Source organism: Hyla sarda, chromosome 5 (assembly GCF_029499605.1).
Source record: "Hyla sarda isolate aHylSar1 chromosome 5, aHylSar1.hap1, whole genome shotgun sequence".
Taxonomy (NCBI): Eukaryota; Metazoa; Chordata; class Amphibia; order Anura; family Hylidae; genus Hyla; species Hyla sarda.
This window is the reverse complement of record NC_079193.1, coordinates 100722742-100743683: the sequence shown is the minus strand read 5'-3', so window position 1 is coordinate 100743683 and position 20942 is coordinate 100722742. Positions and strand designations below refer to the sequence as shown.

Below are 20942 nucleotides of genomic sequence, written 5' to 3'. Positions count from 1 at the left end.
ATGATCAGGAACTCGGCAGAGTGATCACGGGATCCTTTTCAGCTATGGAGGTCTCTCCCTTTCCTCCGAGGCGCTCCAAGCCTCACCGCTTATATAGTCTAAATACATGTGCAGCTCACAACAAACAACCAAAAAGTGTAAAAAATATGAAAACCAAATAAAACATAGATTCGCAGTCCTCAGTAAAACATCCACTCTCTAGATTGGATGCATATGGATATTATGGTCATTAACCCCTTAAAGACGGACCCATTTTTTTACCTTAATGACCAGGCTCCATTTTTTATTTGACATGTGTCCCTTTAAATGGTAATAACTTTAGAACGCTTTTTCTGAGCGGAGTGATTCTGATACATTTTTGTTGACACATGCAGACATTTTTGTGAAAAACTTTAAAGTTTATGGCATTTAAAAAAATAATTATTTCATGGTGTACGCTGTGCGGTAAAAGTTATGTTATATTTATTTATTGGGCGATACGACCAAAATACCAAATATTCGGACACATCACATCATCACAGCCCTGCATGCAGAAAAATGAGAAAGGTATAGGGGTCAGACTAGGGCAAGTTTAAAAATACTTAAGTGTTTTTTTTTTTTTTTTTTTTTTTTTAAAGCAGTACAATAATTGAAAAGCATGGGTATTGTTTTGATGGTATTGACCCACAAAATAAATTGAACATATCAGTTTTACCATAAAGGGCAGTACGTAAAAATGAAAAAACGCTCCTAAAGTTGCATTTTTCAAATTCCTCCCACAAATAATATATATTTTTTTGTTTTCCATATATTTTATGTTAAATGAAAGCAATGGGGTTCTGCTGCTCCAGAATTTCCAAGTGTAATTTCTTAATGGGATTACACTCCATTCTGTAGCGTCAAAAAATAAATAAATTAATTAATTAATAAATAAAAACTGCTTAATTAATTCTCACTTTTCAAGCTAAAAATGTATATATAAATAAATAAATCTAAATTTCTATTTGATTTATTTTGGTACATATTTACCAGTGCTCTCTGCTGACACCTGATGCCCTTATCAGGAACTGTCCATAGCAGGAGAAAATTCTCATAGCAAACCTATGCTACTCTGGACAGTTCCTGATACGGACAGAGGTGTCAGCAGAGAGCACTGTGGAAAAGACAAAAAAAAGAAATTAAAAAAGCAATTTCCTCTGGCCCAGGACTCAGCCAACCAACTGCCGGACAGGCACTTACCCATTTGTGCCGACTGCCCAGCCGTGCCAGCTTATCCTGTCCTGTTCCCCTTAGGAGCCGGTGAGTGGTGCTGTGCACCGAACCTTGTCACAAGCAGCCGTTCAGACTGAGTACGATATTCTAGTGCAGCGCTATATTGCACTTATACAGTCACCTATAATAACTTTGTATCACCTACCGATGACTGAGCTGTGACAATATTGCTATACTGTACTGCCACACGAACTGTCTCAATATTGTTACACTGCAGTACTACAGCAACTCTGTAAGCCGAATCTATGAATGAACTGTGATAACTTACCAGCTTACTATCACAGTATATTTTCACTTCAATGCTAACTATTCTAAACATTTTTTGAACTGTGACAAATTGACTACTAAGCGCTTCCACTGTACCACTCATGAACTGTATCCACAATCAACTGAATGAATTTCATCTATACTAGAGACTATTATCAATTGTTTCGATATACAGCATACTCCTAAATTTTTTCCCCCCATCATCTTTTTTTGGACTCCTATACCCCATGCAAGGGCCCTGCTGGGGATTTTAGGTTGTCCTTTATTATATATATTTTAACCAATTGTTGTATTAAATAAATACCATATATTAACCTATACTGGACCAACCCTTATTTTTCTTACTTTCAAATTGTACCTTGAGGACTGGTTTTATATAAATGACATTTATATACCTCTATAGATTTGTAAATTACTTCTATTAAAAATCCTAATCCTTCCAGTACTTATTAGCTGCTAAATAGTACAGCGGAAATTATTTAACTTTTGGAACACACAGCTCTCTGCTGACATCACGAGCACAGTGCTCTCTGCTGACATCTCTGTCCATTTTAAGAACTGTCCAGAGTAGGAGAAAATCCCCCCCATAGCAAACATATGCTGCTGTGGACAGTTCCTAAAATGGACAGAGATGTCAGCAGAGAGCACTGTGCTTGAGATGTCAGCAGAGAGCACTGTGTTCCAAATAAAAAAGAATTTCCTCTGTAGTATTCGGCAGTATAAGTACTGGAAGGATTAAGATTTTCTTTTATAGAAGTGATTCACAAGTCTGTTTAACTTTCTGGCACCAGTTGATTCAAAAATAAATTTGATTTCCCCCGGAGTACCCAGTGCGTGTCGCCCCTTAAAACTAAACCTTTTTTTTCCTCCAGACTGAGGGAGTGCCTCCTTATCTTTATTTTGTATGGGTCATTTATATACTTATTTTACCTTAACCTCTTAAGGACGCAGGACGTACCTGTATGCCCTGCGCCCGGTATATAACGCGTCATACCGGGTCAGTACCAGCGGCTAATGACAGCCACCGATCGTTGTGCTGCGCGCTATTAACCCTTTAGACGCGGCGTTCAAAGTTGATCGCATCTAAAATGAAAGTGAAAGCTTCCCAGCAGCTCAGTTGGGCTGATCAGGACCATGGCGGTGAAATCGCAATGTTCCGATTAGCTAGAACGTGAGCAGAGGTCCCCTTACCTGCCTCTGTTGAGTCTGATCGGCGATTGATTGCTCCAAGCCTGAAATCCAGGCTTTAGCAATCAACCGCAAACAACCACTGATCTTTGCCATGTCAATGCACGGCAATGATCTGTGCATGAGATCGGTATGTGCAGTGTAATAACAACTGGGGGGGGCTATAAAAAAAAAAAAAAAAAAGTTAATAAAGGCCATTTAACCCCTTCCCTAACAAAAGTAAGAACCACCACCCTTTTCCCATTTAAAAAAAAAAAACTGTGTAAATAACAATAAAAATAAACATATGTGGTATCACCGCATGCGGAAATGTCTGAACTATAAAAATATATCGTTAATTAAACCGCACGGTCAATGGCGTACACGCAAAAAAATTCCAAATTCCCAAATTTTGTATTTTTGGTTACTTTTTATATCATGAAAAAATTGATTAAAAGCGATCAAAAAGTCCGATCAATATAAAAATACCAGCCCGTAAGCGGAAAAATAAAGTTATAGGGGTCACAATTTTAAATGTATAAATTTTTCTGCATGTAGTTATGATTTTCTTTTTAGAAGTACCGTATATACTCGAGTATAAGCCGAGTTTTTCAGCACGATTTTTCGTGCTGAAAACACCCCCCTCGGCTTATACTCGAGTGAACTCCCCCACCCGCAGTGGTCTTCAACCTGCGGACTTCCAGAGGTTTCAAAACTACAACTCCCAGCAGGCCAGGGCAGCCATCGGCTGTCCGGGCTTGCTGGGAGTTGTAGTTTTGAAACCTCCGGAGGTCCGCAGGTTGAAGACCACTGCGGCCTTCAACATCATCCAGCCCCCTCTCACCCCCTTTAGTTCTGAGTACTCACCTCCGCTCGGCGCTGGTCCGGTCCTGCAGGGCTGTCCGGTAAGGAGGTGGTCCGGTGAGGAGGTGGTCCGGGCTGCTATCTTCACCGGGGAGGCCTCTTCTAAGCGCTTCGGGCCCGGCCTCAGAATAGTCACGTTGCCTTGACAACGACGCAGATACGTCGTTGTCAAGGCAACGGCTCTATTCCGGGCCGGAAGCGCGGAGAAGAGGCGCCCCCGGTGAAGATAGCAGCCCGGACCACCTCCTCACCGGACCACCTCCTTACCGGACAGCCCTGCAGGACCGGACCAGCGCCGAGCGGAGGTGAGTACTCAGAACTAAAGGGGGTGAGAGGGGGCTGGATGATGTTGAAGGCCGCAGTGGTCTTCAACCTGCGGACCTCCGGAGGTTTCAAAACTACAACTCCCAGCAAGCCCGGACAGCCGATGGCTGCCCGGGCTTGCTGGGAGTTGTAGTTTTGAAACCTCTGGAGGTCCGCAGGTTGAAGACCACTGAGGGCGAATGATGAGAAGAGGATGATGAAGGGGGGGGGGGGGGATGATGAAGGGGTGTGGGGATGATGAAGGGGGGGGTGTGGGATGATTACAAGGGGATGATGAAGGGGGGATGTGTGGGATGATAAGGGGATGTGTGGGATGATGACAAGGGGATGATGAAGGGGGGATGTGTGGGATGATAAGGGGATGTGTGGGATGATGACAAGGGGATGATGAAGGGGGGATGTGTGGGATAAGGGGATGTGTGGGATGATGACAAGGGGATGATGAAGGGGGGATGTGTGGGATAAGGGGATGTGTGGGATGATGACAAGGGGATGATGAAGGGGGGATGTGTGGGATGATGACAAGGGGATGATGAAGGGGGGATGTGTGGGATGATAAGGGGATGTGTGGGATGATGACAAGGGGATGATGAAGGGGGGATGTGTGGGATGATAAGGGGATGTGTGGGATGATGACAAGGGGATGATGAAGGGGGGATGTGTGGGATGATGACAAGGGGATGATGAGGATGTTAATGACGGGTCTGGATGATGACAGGGGGGGATGAGGTATTTCCCACCCTAGGCTTATACTCGAGTCAATAACTTTTCCTGGGATTTTGGGTTGAAATTAGGGGTCTCGGCTTATACTCGGGTCGGCTTATACTCGAGTATATACGGTAATACAAAATCAAACCTATATAAGTAGGGTATCATTATAACCGTATGGACCTACAGAATAAAGATAAGATGTCATTTTTACCGAAAAATGCACTGCGTAGAAATGGAAGCCCCCAAAAGTTTCAAAATTGCATTTTTTCTTCAATTTTGTCGCACATTGAATTTTTTTTCCACTTCGCCGTGGATTTTTAGGTGCAAAATTGAAAGCGTTATGATTTTTAGAAGGTGATGAGGAAAAAATGAAAATGCAAAAAACGGAAAAACCCTGCATTCTTAGGCCCCGTTCACACTACGGAATTCCCACGGAATTCCGCGGTGTGAACTTTAACATTAGTGTGAACGGGTTTCCGCGAGACCTGTTCACACTGCGGACATTTCCGCCGCTGAAAGTGTTCCGCGCAAAGAAAGAACATGTTCATTCTTTGCGCGGATTCCGCGAGCACTGCACAGCCGTCAATGGTGACGGCTCAGTGCCCCGCGGCCCTAGCGCCGAAGTATGTTCGGCGGTGGCCACCAAGCGGAAGCTCCGCGTGCGGAATTCATCCGCGAGAATTCCGTAGTGTGAACGGGGCCTTAAAGGAGTACTCCGGCGCACACTTTTTTCATTTTATCCCCTCCGGGCTGCAAAATAAAAGAAAACACACTTTCTCTTACCTGCCAACGAGCCCCCGGAGCTCCGGTACACTCCGGTACAGGTGTTCGGTCCCCGGGCTGTATTCTTCTTACTTCCTGTTAGCCCGGCACGTCACACGGAGCTTCAGCCTATCACCGGCCACAGCGATGTCCCGCCTTGGCCAGTGATAGGCTGAAGCTCCGTGTGACGTGCCGGGCTAACAGGAAGTAAGAAGTCTACATCCCGGGGACCGAACACCTGTACCGGAGTGTACCGGAGCTCCGGGGGCTCGTTGGCAGGTAAGAGAAAGTGTGTTCTCTTTTATTTTGCAGCCCGGACGGGATAAAATGAAAAAAGTGCGTGCCGGAGTACTCCTTTAAGGGGTTAAATGTCTCTTCAAGACTTAACAAATGTAATTATTTTAATCTTTCCTCATAGCTAAGTTGTTCCATGCCCCTTATTAGTTTAGTTGCACATCTTTGTATTCTTTCTAGATCCAGAATGTCCCTTTTATAGTTCATAGTTCGATGCCCAAAACTTGAACCTCATATGCCAAGTGGATGCCCAGACGGAGATTTATCAAAACCTGTCCAGAACAAAAGTTGCTGAGTTGCCCACAGCAACAAATCAGATTGCTTTTTTCATTTTGCAGAGGCCTTGTCAAAAATGAAAGAAGCAATCTGATTAGTTGCTATGGGCAATTCAGCAACTTTTCTTCTAGACAGGTTTTGATAACTCTCCCCCTAGTATATCCAATTCCTCTTGTAACTTATGCACATCCTCTATAGCAGTGATCTCCAACCTGCGGACCTTCAGATGTTGCAAAACTACAACTCCCAGCATGCCCGGACAGCCAACGGCTGTCCGGGCATGCTGGGAGTTGTAGTTTGCAACATCTGGAGGTCCGCAGGTTGAAGACCACTGCTCTATAGACTGTACTGTGCTACAGAGCTTGGTGTCATACTCAATTTTACCCCCCTCAAGAAGTCTTGAGATGAATACTTTATACTGCATGTAAAGCAGGGAAGTACATTTTCTATAGGAGCGATCTCCAGCTAATGCAAAACTACAACTTCCAGCATGCCCAATGAACCAAAGGCAGTCCAGACATGCACAAGGAGTAGTTTTGCAATATCTGGGAGACCCACAGTTTGCAGACCACTGTTCTATAGACTCTTTCCTCCTGCCCTAATGCTACAAACTGCTATCCCATATTCAGTGCATATACAGTGTGACCCCTCGACCTACGATGGCCCCGACATACGATCATTTCAACATGCGATGGCCTCTCAGAGGCCATCGCATGTTGAAGGCAGCATCAACATACAATGCTTTTTTAGGTCGGGACCGTCGCATAAACGGCTATCCGGCAGCACAGACTGCTTCAGCTGCCACCGGATAGCCGTTTACGGTGCCCCTTAAGCTCCGGTGATGGTCTCCTACCTGTCCTCGGGGCTCCGGCGCGTCGGCGCTCTCCATTGTCATCATCACGTCGCTGCACACGCCGTCCCGTCATCCAATAGGAGTGGCGTGCGTAACAACGTGATGGCGGCGAGGGAGCACGCGGATGCCGGGGAAGCAGAGGCCTTGCCAGAGCGTTGGGGACACCTCTGGGATGCGGCAACAGCAATGGACGGCGACATCCAAGGCTGCGGAGACGAGTGGTGACGGTCCGGAGCGGCGGGGACAGGTGAGTACAACTTCCTCTAACAGTGTAGTTCAACCTGCAGACCTCCAGATGTTGCAAAACTACAACACCCAGCATGTTGTTGGGTGTTGTAGTTTTGCAACATCTGAAGGTCCGCAGGTTGTAGACCACTGTCCTATACTTTACATTGCACGGATCCCTCAACATACGATGGTTTCAACATACGATGGTCCATTTGGAACGGATTACCATCTTATGTTGAGGGACCACTGTATTTTGGAATTACAGTCCTCTCATACCTTTAAGAATTCCAGTTTATGAGAACACAAGCACTACACATGCTGAACAATATATTACCGAACGAATAATACAAGAGAAGTGGTTCTTTTATTTGTTATTCTCCTTCACACAGCATAGCCTGTAGGCATAACTTCTTCACCAGCTCATGCCATTTCTCTGTGAATTTCCATACCCTGTCTGGTGCCAGCCCCCTCTACAGAGCTAGGAAAAAAACAAGATACCATCTCACCCAAATAAATATATTACAAAGCCAATAAAAAGATTTCCCCAATATGATGTACAAAGGGGGTCCAAAATAGTAAGTGGGAAATAATTCCACAATTACCATGAAATCTCTTATACCACCGAAGTGTTTATATGTAACACATATGAAGTCCCCCAATTATACATACATCTCTGGGTAAATTCAATAAACTAGTTTCAGTCCGTTTTAAATGCCAGAAACACTGCCCCAAAGAATATAGGGGGAGATTTATCAAAACTTGTGTAGAGGAAGAGTGGTGCAGTTGCCCATGGCAACCAATCAGATTGTTTCTTTTATTTTTCACAGGTCTCTTTAAAAATGAAATAAGCAATCTGATTGGTTGCCATGGGCAACAGCACCACTCTTCTGCACAGGTTTTAATAAATCTCCACCGTTGTGAACATCTGTCCCACAAAACCATCTTAAACAGCTCACTAATCTGGTCATGTGATTCTCTTACCCAACCCAGTTACATACTCTACAGTGCACAATATATTTTCTTATATTTGTCACTAAAAAGTCGCAGTTGCGACTACACATTTGTCTTTGCGACAATCCTTCTTCAGAGCGAGAAAAGCAAAAATAATGATTTCAGCTTTTGGAAGCAACTTTCACAAATCAGCTTACGGTAGTTAGAGATTTATAAAATGCGAAGGTCGCAAAAAAGTCGTAATAAAAGTAAAAGTTTGCTTACATTTACTCCAAGAAAATCCTGGCTTACTAAAATACCTTACCTACTTTTGCTTACCTGTGGCAGATTTCAAGATTTTGCTTACGCGCGACAAATTTATTAAGGCAGTGCAACATAATAAATTTGTCGCACGTAAGCAAAACAACAGTCGAAAAAAAATAAACTAAAAACAAGAGGACTAAAGCAAGGTTTTATAAATGTCCCCCATGGAGAGACAAGTCAGTCAGTGTCAGTAGGGTGCAGCTAGGGACCACATAAGTGTTTGAGTGAATTATAGTTTGTCAAGACGGCACTCCAACTGTTTCATGCTCCTTTAACCCCTTAAAGGGGTACTCTGCCCCTAGACATCTTATCCCCTATCCAAAGGATAGGGAATAAGATGTCTGATCGTAGGGGTCCAGCCGCTAGGGACCCCCGCAGTCTCTCCTGCAGCACCACTGTCATCTGGTGCACGGAGCGAGCTTCGCTCCGTACCTGATGACTGGCAATGTAGGGGCCGGAGGATTGTGAGGCCACGGCCCCGCCCCCTTGTGACATCATGTCCCGCCTCTTCAATGCAAGTCTATGGGAGGGGGCGTGATGGTCACCACATCCCCTCAATACAGCGCTATGGCAGAGCCGGAAATTGGTAGCCCTCCGGCTCTGCCATAGTGCTGTATTGAGGGGGCGCGTTGGCAACAGCTTCGTGCGGTGGTCGACACGTGCTCTCTGGCCAGCGAGCCGGGGCCCCGTATGGGAGATTGCGGGGGGGGCCCCAGCGGTCGGACCCCCACGAACTGAAACTTATCCCCTATCCTTAGGATAGGGGATAAGTTGTTTTACCTTGGACTACTCCTTTAAAGAAGAGTCCTGTCGGAACTAAAATTGCATTGTGAAGTGCTATTACAACAATATGTTCATTGTACTATATGAATAAACCTTTTTTGGGAGGGAGAAGCACCAGAGGTTCTGAGACAGCTGACCCTACTATAATATTGATGTGCTTTAATTGCAACACATTCTGGTAAGTGCAACCATCAGCCTTTATATCACCCTTCTCAGAAGGGGTCCCTGCGTTCAGACCCCCACAGATCAGCATTCCATAACATGGTCAGATGGTAATACCCCTTTAAAGGGGTGTTCACAATGGCCGATCTACTGAGGCAAATCTGCAGCATATATTGTTGACTTTAAGGCTGGTCTCACATGACAGAACTTCCTCACTGAATTTCTTCTACTTCTCCATGCAAAAAACATGGCACACAAGTAATATAAGGCAGATCCAAGCAGAATTTCCATGTGAGGCTTTTTTACACGGCAAAATTTCAGGGATTCCGCTCATGTTACGTTCTGCAAAGGTGACTATTTTTTTTTGCAAATTATGCACGGAATTTATGCAGAATGTCTGTGCGCTCAACACAGAGATTCGGGCAGAAATTCAGAGTTCCATTTATTTTAATGGGGCACTCTGCCTGGAAATCTGCAAAAACTATTGACATGTTCAATGTTTTTGCAGAATCCAGAATGCAGAATTTCAGCTGTGAAATTTCCACTGCGGACATTCCACCATTCAACACAATGGGGGAGATTTATCAAAACCAGTGTAGAGGAAGAATGGTGAAGTTGCCCGTAGCAACCAGATTGCTTCTTTAATTTTCAATGAGGCCTGTGAAACATGAAAGCAGCGATCGGATTGGTTTCTAAGGGCAAGTGCACCACTTTTTCCTCTACACTAGTTTTGATAAATGTGCAGTTAATATTGCAGAATTTCTGGGCAAAATTTTTCCCGAAGATTTAGCTCGAAAATTTTGCCATGTGAACATAGCCAAATAGGGAAATTTCGCAAAGAAAAAAACCATTGCAGAAAAATTGCAGATGATCTGCCCATGTAAACTCTAGGGTTATGTTCACACAGCAGAATTTCCGTGCAGAATCCAGTGGAAAAGTTCAGCTTGGAAATTCTTCTACATGAAGTTAACATTGCAGTGAATGGAATTTCCGCTGTCTTCACAAGACAATATATTCCGCTGCAGAAACGCGTCAACGCGGATTCTGCAAAAAGAAAACACATGTCAATTCTTTTTGGGGAATTCCATGGCCCACTGAAGTCAATTCCATCTGAAATCTGTGAGTTGAGTGAAAGAAATTCTGTATAAATTCAGCACAAAGTCCGTGCACATTCTGTGTGGAATCAGCAAAACTGCAAAAAATCTGTAGCCAGCTCTGCAAAATGTAATCTGTGCGGAAGGACGGAACTTCCGCCGTGTGAACATAGCCTTAAAGGGGTACTCCACTGGCCAGCATTCAGAAGTAGATGTTCCGAATACTGTTTTCATGCTGCGGGGGTCGGCAACACCCCTGGTGACATCACAGCCACGCCCCCTCGATGCAAGTCTATGGGAAGGGGAGAGACGGCCGTCACGCCCCTTCCCATAGACTTTCATTCAGGGGGTGTGGCCATGATGTCACCAGGGGCGTGGCCGACCCCCACAGCGTGAAAACAGCGTTCGGAAGTAAATATGGCCAGTGAAGAACCCCTTTAATGTAAGCACTGGTCCCAAAGGTCCACTTTTAGTACATGTGGACATCTCTGCTCATCTTCTATAAAAAAAAAGACAAGATGGTCGAAACCTATGTGGACTAACATGACTACTGTTTCGGCAGCAGCCATGCTAAACTTGCTGCTCATGTCATTATCTAGAAAATTCCCTTGAAACTGTGAGACCCCCTGCAGCCACGGTTCAAGTCCTGCAGGAACGCATAGGGACTGAGTTCCTGCACTTTTTCCACAGCAGGAACACTGTTCCCAGGACCAGGTCCTGCAGGACCAGCCCTTGACTGAAAATCATGGCTGAGTTCCCACACTTTTTTCCCCAGGATTTGACCCCTGCCCGCAGCCCCTCTATTCAACTCCAGCATTTTAAATGACAAATGATTTAAAAAAAAAATAAATAAATACAGTAATTGTTAAAACTTTCAGATTAAGACATCAGTTGGAAAATCAGGTCAACAATAGTAGAAGAGTACGAACGTACAATAAAATAAAAAATCTGGAAGCCATAATTTGAAATCAGAAGCACCGCAGTCTGTGGGTACCGGATCTACAATATGGCTGAATACACAAACCCTAGATCCCACATGTGCATAGATAAACCGGGGAATGGGAAGAAGACTCTACTAAAGCAAAAAGACATAACGGTATCTGGCATAATTTTTGGAAAAAAATCAAATATAAAACATTTAGGCTAGAAATACAGTGAAAACAATGCATTACAACAGTGCGAAGAATAAACGTCAAAGTGGTTGTGATACAACATAATGCGACTGGGACATGACAGTCGCACAAAAATCCAACTTCGGCTGGGTTCACACGTTCCCGTATACGTTTTTAATTTGAAAACCGTACTGAACCGTATTAAAAACCGTATGCACTGACTCTCCATTGAAAACAGTATGCCAAAAGATGCATCCTGTACGGTTTTGTCTGTTTTTTTTCCCGTACCCAGAAACGTAGCCTACCACGGTTTTTGGTCCGGGTGAAAAACCGTATTGAAACATATACCGTATTTATCGGGGTATACCACGCACCGGCCTATAACACGCACCCTCATTTTACCAAGGATATTTGGGTAAAAAAAGTTTTTTACCCAAATATCCATGGTAAAATGAGGGTGCGTGTGTGCGCGTGTATACCCCGATATACCCCCAGGAAAGGCAGGGGGAGAGAGGCAGTCGCTGCCCGCTTCTCTCCCCCTGCCTTTCCTGGGGTCTAGAGCGCTGCTGTCGGCCCTTCTCACCCCCTGGTTATCGGCGCCGCTGCCCGTTCTGTCCCCCTGACTTTCGGTGCCGGCGCCCCATTGCCGGCGCCGATAGCCAGGGGGAGAGAAGCGGCGCCGACAGCCAGGGGGAGAGAAGGGGCAGCGGCACCCATTGCCGGCGCCGCTGCCCCGTTGCCCCATCCCCGGTGGCATAATTACCTGAGTCGGGTCCGCGCTGCTGCAGGCCTCCGGCGTGCGTCCCGGCGTTGTTGCTATGCGCTGAACGGCGCGGCGCATGACGTCAGTGCGCCGCGCCGTGCATAGCAACGACGCTGGGGACGCACGACGGAGGCCAGCAGCAGCGTGGACCCGACTCAGGTAATTATGCCACCGGGGATGGGGGGAGGCAACGGGGCAGCGGCGCCGGCAGTGGGTGCCGCTGCCCCTTCTCTCCCCCTGGCTGTCGGCGCCGCTTCTCTCCCCCTGGCTATCGGCGCCGGCAATGGGGCGCCGGCACCGATAGTCAGGGGGACAGAACGGGCAGCGGCGCCGATAACCAGGGGGTGAGAAGGGCCGACAGCAGCGCTCTAGACCCCAGGAAAGGCAGGGGGAGAGAAGCGGGCAGCGACGGCCTCTCTCCCCCTGCCTTTCCTGGGGGTGTATCGGCGTATAACACGCACACAGACTTTAGGCTAAAAATTTTAGCCTAAAAAGTGCGTGTTATACGCCGATAAATACGGTACTTTTATTTTTATTTTTTTTACATGGGAGTCAATGGGAACTGTACAGAACTGTATGTGCGTACTATGGTTCCATTCGGTTTTTGACTGTGCACAGTTTTTTATTGGAATTTCAATCAAACAAGTGAAACTTTATTCATAATGGAACGAAAAGTTCAAAACGTATCCATTTTCTTCTTAAAAAATAGATGCAACTTGACATTATTTTTCAAACCGTATACGGATTAAAATTTGTACACACGTTTTGATATAGTTTGGTCAAATTTTGAGGAATCCATTTTTTTTTTTTTAGCTAAAACCTAATCCGGGAACTGTATTGCAAAAACGTGGTGTGAACCCAGCCTTAACCAGATTTGTTGTGTAAGTTGCATATGACTTTGCTACCCATAATCTTAATGCAAGTAGCTTGTGACCGTGACCTGCTTACCCCTTCGCTGAGATTTGGCAATTTTTTATTTTTATTTTAAGATAATCAGGCAACAGCATGTAGCACAAATATTTTGGTTGCGCCATTTAGATGCAATATGTTATCGCAAAACAGCAGGAAAATACCATATGCCACCGTAGTGTCAGTAGTACATATTTGTGAATACGTGATCGCGCTCCCTCACTCGTACATTTACAAGTTCATCGCACCTTCATTCCGTCTGGTGGATGCACAAGGACGCTTGTCAACCAGCAAAACAAAACAGGAAGTCAAGTACGGTAAAAACTGAACATTTCTTTATTGCAGTGTTTCCCAACCAGGGTGCCTCCAGCTGTTGCAAAACTACAACTACCAGCAAGCCCGGACAGTCAAAGGCTGGGAGTTGTAGTTGTGCAACAGCTGGAGGCACACTGGCTGGGAAACACTGCTTTATTGCATCTCAAAACATGTAAAAAGCCGCCTTACCTGACGCGATTCAAGCTAACATGTTTTTTAACCTGGTGGACAGCCTGACAACAAATGGGACCATCATGTCACAATACAGACCCTGGACGCCACTAACTGCTGCTATATCAGTCAGTGTTCCCCAACCCGTGGCCCTCCAGCTGTTGCTAAACTATAACTTCCAGCATGCCCGGATAGCTTTGTCTGGTCACGCTGGGAGCTGTAGATTTGCAGCAGTCAGAGAGCCACAGGTTGGGGAACACTGATCTAAGTGTCTGGAAGTGGCAGACTATGTGAACAGATATATATAGTGCAGCGTTTTAGTTGGTATCCCCGGGCACTGGAGGGGCTTTCATTTCAAGGTGCCTTCTCCTGGTAAAGTTCAGCAGATGCGGGCAGGCCTCCTGCAGCTTTCAGATGCTTCAGCAATGACCCTGTCATACTCTTCTCTGGATCATGCACTTCTCCTGTCAAAATGGTTTACTATCAAAATGCACAAACTCTGCAGAGAGAAGCGAGCTCTGCCAGCTTGGTGGGCACAGGCCGGTCATGGCACACAGCTTTACCTTCTAGGCCAGCGATTTCCAAACAGTATGCCTCCAGCTGTTGCAAGACTTCAACTCCCAGTATGCCTGGACAGCCGAAGGTAGCCAAGGGAGTTGTAATTTTGCAACAGCTGGAGACACACTGTTTGAAAAACACTGTTCTAGGTTACTTCCCTGCTGCATTGCTTATGGAAGTGTTTTCCAACCAGGGTGCCTCCAGCTGTTGCAAAACTAAAACTCCCAGCATGCCCAGACAGCCGAAGGCAGCCAAGGGAGTTGTAATTTTGCAACATCTGCAGGGCTAAAGTATAGAGACCACTGTATAGTGGTCTCAGACTGTAGCCCTTCAGATGTTGCAAAACTGCAAATCCCAGCATGCCCAAACAGCTGTCTCGGCATGCTGGGAGTTGTAGTTGCATACCTCCAGTTGCTGTTGCATAACTACATCTCCCAGCATGCCCTTCGGCGATCAGTACATGCTGGGAGTTGAAGTTTTGCAATAGCTGGAGGCACACTGTTTGGAAAACACTGTTCTAGGTTACTTCCCTGCTGCAATGCTTATGGCAGTGTTTTCCAACCAGTGTGCCTCCAGCTGTTGCAAAACTACAACTCCCAGCATGCCCAGACAGCCTTCGGCTGTCTGGGCATGCTGGGAGTTGTAGTTTTGCAACAGCTGCAGGCACCCTGGTTGGGAAACAATGGCTTATAGTATCAGTGGGCGACAGTGGAGGGCAAGGGGGCGACCTCCTGCTGTAATCGCCACCACTAATGCACTAATGTCATTAAGGGATCGGAAGCTGAGGGTCATTGAGGGCACGCTGATCCTGCACTGACGTCCCCATCCTGACAATATGGTCACCAGCAGGTGGAGGAGGTACATGGAGCTGTCATCCTGTACACAAGACGTTATCATAGTGTATACTGACCCGTGTGATGGATGACAGCAGTCAGCACAACCAGGTTACAGCTGATAGTATTAGAAGACAAGTTTCTAGGCGCCAGGAGACGCACTATATAAGTTGCACTATCCGTTCCCACACGTGGAAGACAAGTGACAGCGGTGGAAGGAAGGCTGCAGCCCCCGTGCACACGTGTCCCGGGACAGCGCGCGCACAGCCAGACAACACCAACACGTCCATCAATAACTTCCCTCAGATCACAAGCCCCCGGCTGTCCGGCTCACAATGACGCTGTGCACACTGGATGCGGCTTACCTTACACTGCGCTTTCCTCCGGCAGGTGCAGGCGATGACAGAGAGCGGCGGAGGCGGCGGAGAGTGCAGCAGTGACAGCCTCAGCAGCAGCAGCAGCACAGAGCCGTGGTCTGCAGGAGCTCCCCCCTCCCGCGCATAGGGAAGACCCGAGGAGGCGCATGTGCAGAGGTGAGGAGCTCCCCTGTCCCGACTGCGAGCGCTTCACGCGGGGGTGACCTGAGGAGCCGTGACGTCCTATAGCTACGTCATAAACCCCTGCTCCTCTACGTTATAAACGTGTGTGGTAATCACAACTTTCCAGGGACCACACTCCTGAGGTGTCTGGTGTTATTGATAGCAAGCCGCCACACAATGACCTTCCCGCCCTGCTGGCTACCAGCTATGATGATGGGGAATATAGAAAAAGTTCATTGCGTCCATAGTCTACAGCTATAGCGACATATTAACAGTCGAAGGGGAGTTTTAGGCTACATTTACACTGTAATTGGGTCCCTTACACACCGGCTCCCGGACCTGACAGGGGAGGTTCTATTACTGCTATCCAGTCATGGGGGAAGGGACGTTGTGGCTTGCAGTCACACACACCTTGCATTTTTTCCCGACAGTCAGGCTTGATTGGCAGACAGAAAGATGGGTTTCTCCCTATCTGGGCACATGAAGGGCATGACTGGGAGCCACCATGGTCCTTCTCTCATGACTGGACATGAGAATTTCTGTAGTGTGCACTGGGCAGCAGAATCCCATTGAAAACAGTACTCATCAGAATTTTAAGGCTAGGTTCATACTACGGACTCTCCAGGGGGAATTCCGTCTTCAAATTTCTGCTAGTAAATTTTGTAGAATGAACCCAACTTTAAACTATGCTGTACAGTGTCCATTTTAGGACATCGCCAGCCATACCTCTGGCCTCAGTCAGGTAAAACAGCGTCCCACCTCCTCACTCACATCAATTACTGTCATCCTTCAGCCACAACTCCCTCATCCAAAACGCCGTCATGCCTCAGACGATTCTCCCTCAGATGCATAGCAGAGCCGACGCTGCACAGCACTGTATAGCAGAGCCGACATTGAATAGCATGTACAGCAGAACCCGTATAGCAGAGAGCCGACACTGATTCGGCTCTGCTACACGGTAGGAAGGTTTTTCGTCTGAGGGATGATGGAGTTTTGGATGAGAGACTTTAGGATGACAAAGGAGGGAGGAGGGAGTTGCGGGTGACTCCTGACAGAGATTGGTCCGAGGGAGGGAGCGGGACGCTGTTTCGCCTGATGGAGGTATGACTAACAATGTCCTAAAATGGACACCGTAATGCTGGCCATGACTGGTACATGGTGGCTGCCAGTCATGCTTGTGATGCCCAGACAGGGGGTACGTTCACACATACAGGATACTGCACAGATTTGATGCGCAGGATTTGTAACTGCAGATTAGAAGCTGTGCTCAGTCATTTAGTTTACATTCAACTCTGCAGCAGAAAATACTGCACATCAAATCCTGTGCATCAAATCTGCATACATGTGAACGTACCCTTAGGGGTAAAAAGGGCATGGTGAGCCTGACTGGAAGCTGAAATGTCTGACCCCACCTCTGGGACCAGATACTAACCACGGCGCACCTCATCACCTGTCTGCTATGGGGGCCGCACCAGGAACTTAACAGTTTTTTGTTTCTTTAACCCCCCTCCCCCCTCCCACAAATACGCCTGTACTGTATAATACCAAAGACCGTTTCAGGGTTACAACCCTTTCGGGGCACTAGACCCTTAACCCCTTACGGACACAGCCCATTATGACTTTGAGGACAAAGCCAGTTTCTTTTTTTCCGTTTTCACTTTTTCCTCCTTGCTTAACCCCTTAACGAAGCAGGCCATGGCCGGTGGTACTTAACGCACCAGAACGTACATTTACGTCCTATACATGACCGCGAGCATCAGAGCGGTGCTCGGGTGATGTGTGGCAGGTCCCGGCTGCTGATAGCTTTTTAATCAAAATGAGTATGTTTTAAATCACCATATTCTGATTTCTATAATTTTGTCTTTTTTTCCGTATACAGGGCTGTATACAGGGCAGGTGTTGTGATCAGTAGTTTTTATCTGTACCACTTGTACATATATGTGACTCTTCGATCACTTTTTGTTTCATTTTTCTGGGGTGTGATGTGGCCTAAAAGCAGCAACTTCTGCCTTTTTTTACACTTATGCCATTCACTGTACGGAATCATTGACATTATATTTTGATAGTTCGGACTCTTACACATACACCAATACCAAATATGGTTATTAATTTAATTTTTATTATTTTTTTATAAAATGGGGAAAATTGGTGATTTTTATTGGGAGGAGGGACTTTTTCACATTTTTTACGTTTTTTTTCCCCCCCCATTTATTTTGCACTTTCTATGTCTCCAAAGGGGACTATTTATAACAATCATTAGATTGCTAATACTGTTCAGTGCTATGCATGATTTGTATTATGAGCGATCTACTGCTCACCCTGGGAGGACGGGCAGAGCAGGGGAGGGGATCTCTGTCCACCATCTTGGCTGATCTGATCAGCACTTACTAGTGCCACATTGCCGCAGGTGCCATGATCTGTATTAATCACAGCATCTGAGGGGTTTAATGGTGGACATCAGTGGAATCACTGATGTCCACCATTACCAGCAGGTAATGATGTTGTGCATGATACGAACTCCGGCGGTCATGTCATGTACAGTACCTAAATGAACGTCCTGGTGCACGAAGTCCCAGCGCATCAAGAAATACATTTACATCCGTTGTCCTTAAAGGAGTACTCCAGGAAAAGAAAACTTATCCCCTATCCTAAGGATAGGGGATAAGTTTCAGATCGCAGGGGGACCAACCGCTGGGGCACCCCGTGATCTCCCATACGGGGCCCCGACAGTCAGCGGCCAGGGGGTGCGTCCGACCACCGCATGACGCGGCAGCCGACACGCCCCATCAATACATCTCTATGGGAGAGCCGGAGCGCTGCAATCAGCAGCCTCTGCCATAGAAATGTATTGAGGGGGCATGTCGGCCGCCGCATCATGCGGTGGTCGAAATGCGCTATTTAGGCAAAGAGCCGAGGGCCCCGTACAGGAGATCACGGGGGGCCCCAGCGGTCGGACCCCCATCCCCCCCCCCCCCCCCCCCCCCCCGCGCGCGATCTGGAACTCATCCCCTATACGATACGTTTTCTTATCCTGGAGTACTCCTTTAAGGGGCTAAACCTAGGAGCCCTCCATCAAAGCAGAAAACTTTCATCACTTAAAAAAAATAAACTTTATCTATGGGAATAAATTAAAATCCCAATGTGCCTTTATAATTGTGTTCTGTGTGTGTGTGTGTGTGTGTGTGTGTATATATATATATATATTATATATACTTTATATCTACAAAAGATAGATCCACCAGTAATAAGATTTGTAATTTCACCTTTCATTTTACCATAAAATGTACAGCAAAACCAAAACATTATTATTTGTGGGTGGAAATTTATAACAAAACCACAGTTTTTCTATTTATGGGGAGTGCTTTTTATGGTAAAAATGACTTGTACCCTTTATTCTGTAGGTCAATATGATTAAAACGATAGCCAATGTATATAGTTTTTCTTTTTTGTACCAAAATTGGTATGCATAAAATGATTTGTTTCTGACCCGTAATCTGACTTTTTAATTTTGTCGTGTAGAGGGATGTTAGGGCTAATTTTGCGCTGTGATCTGTAGTTGATAATGGTACCATGTTTGTTTTGATGACTATTTGATAACTTTTTTTTTTTTTTTTTTTTAATATATATGATGTGATTAGAATTTTTTTTTTTTGGTATTCTTTTACATCACTTACCATGCAAGATCATAAACCTATTTTAATATTTTGGACAATTACATGTGTGGCAATGGTAAATATGTAAATTAAAAATAAAAAAGTTATAGGGGTCAGAAGAGGACAATTTTAAACGAGTAAATTTCTGAGCATGTAGTTATGATTTTTTTTTCCCGTAGTACAACAAAATCAAACCTATATAAGTAGGGTATCAGTTTAATAATATGGACCTACAGAATAAAGAGAAGGTGTCATTTTTACCGCAAAAAGGTACTGCCTAGAAACGGAAGCCCCAAAAAGTTACAAAATGGCGATTTTTTTTCTTAAATTTTGTCGCACAATGAGTTTTTTTTTTTTTTTTTTTATTATTTTTTTCGTTTGGCCATAGATTTTTGGGTAAAATGACTGATGTCATTACAAAGTAAATTGGTGGTGCAAAACATAAGCCATCATATGGATTTTTAGGTGCAAAATTGAAAGAATTATGATTTTTTTAAAGGTAAGGAGGAAAAAACGAAAGTAGTTACTTAGCGCTTCAAGGCGTACAGGTATGCCTTGGTGTGTTAAAGGGGTACTCCCGTGGAAAACTTTTTTTTTTTTTTTTAAATCAACTGTTGCCAGAAAGTTAAACAGATTAGTAAATAACTTCTATTAAAAAATCTTAATCCTTCCAGTACTTTTTAGGGGCTGTATACTAAAGAGAAATCCAAACTTTTATTAGGAAAGGGGTTAAATCATCTTTAACTTTTTTTCACTTTTTATTTTTTGCAATGTTATAGCCCCTATAGGGGACTTGAACATGCAGTGCATTGATTCAATACACTGATCAATGCCATTGCATTGCAATGCATTGATCAGTGTTATCAGCAAATGATTGGATTTCAGGCTTGGAGCAATCAATCGCCGATCGGACACGTAGGAGGCAGGAAAGGCACCCTTCTGCTGCGTCCTAGCTGATCGGGACATCGCAATTTTACCACGATGGTCCCGACCAGCCCGACTAAGCTGCCGGGAAGCTTTCACTTTAGATGTGGCGATCAACTTTGATCGCCGTGTCTAGAGATTCAGTGCCAGACATCTGCATGAACTGTGATGTCCGGCATTAGTCACAGGTCCTGGCTGCTGATAGCAGTCAGGACCGTGCCGGTATGATGCGAGCTCAGCCCTCCCTCAACCCTCCCGTGCCGCAGCGCCGTTTAGAAACTGCGTTTTGTGGCAAGGGGTTAAATTAAAACCCACAAAGAAAACAACACTTCACTCTTAGTAAATCAGGACCAGTGTCTTCGACATGTCTGCACCAGAGTGCGCCAGGAAAATCCAACAAACCTGACATTGCAATGTGAAAAGCCGAAAAAGGCAGTGGTCTGTCACAAAGGGGCGTGGTCGGAACGAAAAGGGGTGTGGTTTCACAACCCTACCTATTTACTATAAAATTCACAAAAAGTCATGTGACTAAATGGCTGGAAATTTCCACCTAGAAAAAGCTGGTCGGAAAAATTTTCCAACTTGTAAATCTCGAATCCCCTTAGTAAATAAAGAGGAATCCTGCAAGTCTGAAACAATATTCACACTAGTAAAAATCTGACACTCTTAGTAAATTAGGGCCATTGTGTGCACAAACAACCACCTTCCCATTGACTTACATAGAGCGCATTAATATTAAAATGCAGATGCAATTTTTCAGACACATTTTTTAAATGAAATACACAGGCAGTTTTAAACGAGACCGAACACAATCCTAACATCTATGCAGAATTTAATAAACTAAAAAGAGGTATTTGGGCTGGGTTCACACTTTA

The 20942-nt window shown here is 45.4% G+C and overlaps 1 protein-coding gene across 3 annotated transcripts in view; it reads right to left on the bottom strand.

Moving 5' to 3' along the window:
• RARB (retinoic acid receptor beta) overlaps positions 1–15863 on the bottom strand; it is a 946796-nt gene extending 930933 nt beyond the window's left edge. For 2 of the 3 annotated variants that reach the window (XM_056519992.1, XM_056519997.1), the window contains exon 1: positions 15317–15863. The gene's annotated coding sequence lies outside the window, so the exon portion shown is untranslated. The remainder of the gene's footprint in view (positions 1–15316) is intronic. The other variant, XM_056520000.1, reaches the window with a different exon arrangement.
• Between the last annotated feature and the right edge of the window lie 5079 nt (positions 15864–20942).